This window comes from Ranitomeya variabilis, chromosome 4 (genome assembly GCF_051348905.1).
Source record: "Ranitomeya variabilis isolate aRanVar5 chromosome 4, aRanVar5.hap1, whole genome shotgun sequence".
In the NCBI taxonomy this organism is placed as follows: domain Eukaryota; kingdom Metazoa; phylum Chordata; class Amphibia; order Anura; family Dendrobatidae; genus Ranitomeya; species Ranitomeya variabilis.
Genome location: NC_135235.1, coordinates 475,987,989 through 475,993,988, shown reverse-complemented (window position 1 = coordinate 475,993,988; position 6,000 = coordinate 475,987,989).

Here is a 6,000-nt window from a genome sequence, read left to right as displayed (position 1 = left end):
TCACCGACAGCACAATGCTCCAACCTTGCTTATTCTGCAATATTCCACAGTGCCATTCACATGTTATAGGTTACTGTGTACAGCATATCCTATGTAATTGTCTCTGCAATGCTTTTACATGCTATGTAATTGGTTGTGCAATGCTCTGCAGGTCTCTAAGGGTCTCAGACTTCCTCTCAGCTGTTTTATAGCTGGATCCCTGCTTTTCCATGCGTGAGAGAGTAAGGAGGGGGTTGACTCCTGTTTTGTGACCTCTTCTCTCTGGTGCTGTGGATGTGACAGCTCATACAGATGCTGCTTGTCACCTCTGGTTCTGCATGGTTCCACCAACTGTCACCCACGCATTTATCGCACAGACTGTTGCCTTAACCCTTGAATCGTTGATGCTGGCCCTCTGGCTGTGAACGGGTTAAGCCAGAAAATGGTGTAGGGTTATCCAATAATCATTAATCTGCAAGCTTTATGAGGGAATGTAAGAGAAATACCAAGAATTCTATCAAGAATTGGTCATTAGATTCAACTTTTATTTATGATCATATTATCCATTTCCTCCTCTAATCTGTGTGTCCAACAAAGACCAGCTGTCCAAAGCCTTCAAGATTCAGAATCTGATGAGAAAGAACATCTTGCATGGATCCAGACAGTGTTATGTGTTTGGCAGCCATGAGTAGTCCCATACTAACGAACCCAACCCTAACAATGGAGCAATAACTTAGTTGGTGACAACCAGAAACATTCTCCCACCCACAAGGTCACATATTTCCAACCTCCTGGCTGAACAGTATCAGGGACCACTTAGACAGCGGTAGGTCTGTGCGTGATCCATGTTTCATTTGGAACAGAGCGTTTATCTTCCTGCCAGTTATAGGGTTGTCACCTCGTTAGGAGATGTCTTCATGGCGTTTACATTTATTATTACTTATGAGCGTGTTACATTTTATATTCATTGCATTCGTGTATTCTGCAGGGAAATGAGATAATGTCCAGGAATACAGATGGCTATGTAGACAATAATTTTATCTGACAAGAAGACCAATGAAGTGGGTGGTGACCACTCCGTAACATTGATACTTTCTCAGGCCTTCATTAGCTGAATCCTCATCTCGGTGACTACACAATATGGTCAATCAATCCAACTGCTAGCACTAAACTTACCAAACCCTCCCTGCTTGCACATGATTTACTGCATGGGAAGATATAGAGAAGGGTATTTAAAGGGATCGTCACTTGGCTATGTCATGATTAACTGCTATGATCATGTGATGTCTAAATGAATGGGAGGTTACTACCATAGGACTGATGGCAATAGATAATCTTGTATTGAGAATGTGCTGGGTATATTTAACACAACCATTTGCCCTTCTTCAATGATATCTATCTCTCCCGATCTACCCCTCATACAAATGTGCCAGTTTAGTCACGAAGCATATCTGGCTTCATGAAGCAGACAACTATATTATTCTCCTAAACACTCCTTTTTTCAGATAAAACATAGATTGAAGAGCTGACCGGGTACCATAGGGAGGGACCTGATTAGTCTGGCTCCACCCTGGGACGGATTTTCCCTGCCCCACTCGTTGATTGGCAGGTTTCTCCCTATGTACACACATGAGAGAGACCTATCAGACAACTGGAGCAGGGCTGGAGAATCTGTCCATCTCTTTAAACTATGTTTTCTCTGAAATTCTGGAGCATTTCAGAATAAAGTATTCCTGACTGCGCTTATGCTGCCAGACTCTGACTCATGCTGCTTGTGGCTTGGGGAGCATGAATTGATTGACAAGTTGTTGTGACATTATGTCATGAACACCATCCACTTACTGCACACATGACTCAGATGTGACAGTAATGGGGGACTCCACTTCTCATGCTCACTCATCCACTCACTTATAGCAGTAGGCTGACAATGAACTAAGTACACCCCAATAGCCAGTTCACACATCCACACCAAACTTTTTGCTACCACCACTCGCTGATTTGATAGGCCAGCGAGACGCCTGCCCTGAGTCTGGCCAGGCTATACTCTCCCTCTTCAGGGTTGTGGGTACATTTAGAGCAGAAAGAAACAAACTTTTTCAATTTTAGATATAATATAGAAAAAAGGGATCAGTGCTTAAAAAGTAAAAAAAAAAGATGAAATAATAAATACATGTAAATAAAAGGCAAAAATAATATTAAACAGAAAGGGATAAATAAAGAAAACCCTTATTATTAGATCTGAATGTCATTCTTTGCAGAAGAGATCCCTGCCGAAATTTGGACAAATCTACAATTCACATTGTATCTCTTCGATCTGAAAATTAGATTTTTTTCTGGATGATATATTATAAAGGGCCTCTGAAGAAAGAAAGGATTCCATCCGGCACTCCAACCCAGTGAGTAAAAATAAAAAAACTTTATTAAGGCATGTCAAGCCATAATTTAAAACAGACATTAAATGCCTGATGCCTTTCTGGTGTGATAGTGCGCCCTTAGTCTTAGGGTGTATAAAGGGCCTCATCAACACTTCTCACCCCTCCTCCTGGTCAGGTGAGAGGAGGATGGTTAATTTTATGAGTGTAGAAATGGTAAAAAAACATAATTCTAATTTATGTGATGATTTTCCACAGCATCCTCCTAATGTAATAATATGATTACCCTATTTCTGAGCAAAGTTTCATAATTCTAAACACACCAAACAGGACCATGATGTATCTCCAAATCGGGATAATATTACATTTCTGTGGTTTCCAAAAGCCCCAAATCATGGAGTTTGAACTGACGTGGATTTTGTTGGCGGTGGTTGGTGGATTATTATCAATATGGCATGAGAATATTGTATTCCCATTGTGCTATGTGAAAAATACACAGAAAAGTTTGCTCTTCCAGGATACGTTAGCATCACGCTAATTTAATTACCTACTTACAGAGGATATGCAGCCAGATGTCCAGTGATATTGAGTTTATATACACTCACCGGCCACTTTATTAGGTACACCATGCTAGTAACGGGTTGGACCCCCTTTTGCCTTCAGAACTGCCTCAATTCTTCGTGGCATAGATTCAACAAGGTGCTGGAAGCATTCCTCAGAGATTTTGGTCCATATTGACATGATGGCATCACACAGTTGCCGCAGATTTGTCGGCTGCACATCCCAAAGATGCTCCATACAAGGCAGGATGGATCCATGCTTTCATGTTGTTTACGCCAAATTCTGACCCTACCATCCGAATGTCGCAGCAGAAATCGAGACTCATCAGACCAAGCACCGTTTTTCCAATCTTCTACTGTCCAATTTCGATGAGCTTGTACAAATTTTAGCCTCAGTTTCCTGTTCTTAGCTGAAAGGAGTGGTACCCGGTGTGGTCTTCTGCTGCTGTAGCCCATCTGCCTCAAAGTTCGACGCACTGTGCGTTCAGAGATGCTCTTAGGCCTACCTTGGTTGTAACGGGTGGCGATTTGAGTCACTGTTGCCTTTCTATCAGCTCGAACCAGTCTGCCCATTCTCCTCTGACCTCTGGCATCAACAAGGCATTTCCGCCCACAGAACTGCCGCTCACTGGATTTTTTTTCTTTTTCGGACCATTCTCTGTAAACCCTAGAGATGGTTGTGCGTGAAAATCCCAGTAGATCAGCAGTTTCTGAAATACTCAGACCAGCCCTTCTGGCACCAACAACCATGCCACGTTCAAAGGCACTCAAATCACCTTTCTTCCCCATACTGATGCTCGGTTTGAACTGCAGGAGATTGTCTTGACCATGTCTACATGCCTAAATGCACTGAGTTGCCGCCATGTGATTGGCTGATTAGAAATTAAGTGTTAACAAGAAGTTGGACAGGTGTACCTAATAAAGTGGCCAGTGAGTGTATATTTAACCTACATCCACTCCATAGCACATTGGCTTATCTCCTAGAGAAACAAAAGATTGGGGATGTTGTGGTACAGATGTAGCAAAGGTATAGGGTTCGCCCCATGTTTAGTACAAATAGGAGTGTACAACCACCATCATACCAGCTTCCTGCCTGCTGGGGGGATGTGCACTTCTTCTTGATTGACAGTTTGGACCAGAGGCATTGTCACGCCACTCACCCAAACTATGCACTTTTAAATGCCACTGGAGGCAGCTGTCTGGGATTGGGAGCTCCAGCAACCATAGCAAACTTCCGAGCAGTGCTTGCAAGCAATATACTATTGCCGGTAATCTAGGCAACAAGATTGTAAACAATACAAAAGTAAAACTGTAATTATCAAAGGGGAGGGATGTTTTGGTAAACAGTAAATTAGATAGTTGTTTGTTTTCACAAACATTATCCAATTACCGGTATATCCATCAACGCAAATTGAACTAAGCCCTTAAAAGCAACATGTGAGTAACGCTACACCAATATCGAGAGCACCTACTCTACTTGTGTAAGGGGCCACTAATTTACTTTGCATGACAACACTATTCAAGAAGCTTATTCCTTGTGAGAATGAAAATGGCTATACCCATACAACATTCCTGCTCTTTGTCGCCCACAATTCCAATCATCAGGAAATCCAGCAAAAGCTGCAGCTTCAGACTGAAATTGTTTTTCACATCTTTTTTTCATTATAAAATCACGAACCCCTGATCTTAGATGAGGATGGAAAATAATGTTGCCCTTCGATCCTCTTCTGTGATGAGTTGTGATTGTGACTTTTTGATAAATCGCAAAACCTTACCTGATATTTGTATAGTACAACCACATTATTTCTGATCTTCTCTAGAATATCCTTTGATTGTGGATTAGTGTTGGGTAGTATTCTTGTACGCAGATTGACAAGTTACTTTCAAGGTAAATTACAATTAACAGATGTAACAAAGCTGAATTAGTCATTTCACTATATATTCTGTGCGCCATGAAAATATAATATGGTGTTGATCACAGGCTGGAAGGACAAAAGCCAGACAACAGGCATTTTTGTGGTGCGGTGCCTGCTCACCTGGTAAAGTTGTGAGAAAGCACGACTCTTGGAATATCACAGAAACAAGAGTCTAGCTGCTGCTCTGTTGGTTGGCAGATCCAACGTTGAAATCAATGGATGTGGAGACACGGTTATGCTGTGCTGCTGGCGCCTCAATGAATGAGGATGTTCAGAAATTGATTTAGAATCAGAAATGCGGTGCAATCTCTACGCGTTTCGAAGTCCAATTGACTTCATCAGGAGAACCACAAGACTCGTGACAGAAAAAAAGTCAGTTGGGCTTCAAAACGCGTAGAGATTAAACCGCATATCTGGTTCTAAATCTCTTTCTGGACATCCTCAGTCATAACTGCTTCTCCAAACCAATTGAAAAAAAACTATATTAGTTACGGTCATTAGTTTTACCTAATATGTGTACTCGGGTAAAAGGCCTATGCACATGGTCATGTTATGGCTCTGTTTCGTCTAGTTTTATAATGAAGGACCCATACAGTTTTATAGGATTCTACCTCCGTATGCCTTCGATTGCATGAAGAGGTGTTGTTCCAAACTGTCCAATTTATCTTGGATGCTGAAGGTTCAGATGTATTTTCTTCAAAAAGTCTTGTTTTATGTGCTGTCATACAATCTTCATATGTTCAGCAAAATGGCTCAGTGGTTAGTGCTGGGGTCCTGGGTTCATATCCCACCAAGGACAAACGTCTACAAGGAGTTTGTATGTTCTCCCTGTGTTTGAGTGGGTTTCCTCCGGGAAATCTGGTTTCCTCCCATGCTCCAATGACCTACTGATAGGGAATCTAGATTGTGAGACCCAATGGGGGCAGTGACGATAATGTCTGTAAAGTAGTGCGGAATATGTTAGCGCTACATAAGCTGAAATAAATGTGACACTTCAACAGGCCTGGCTGTGTTTGATCATGTGTTACCATGAATTGCTGCAGTTTTGCATTTTTTGTTGCATGATTTTTACAGTCAAAATACATTATTTAATATGTATGTACCACTGTATGTGAAAAAAAACCTTGATAAGAAGCAATGTAAATCTCATTTCAGCAGTTCTTTTCCTAGGCA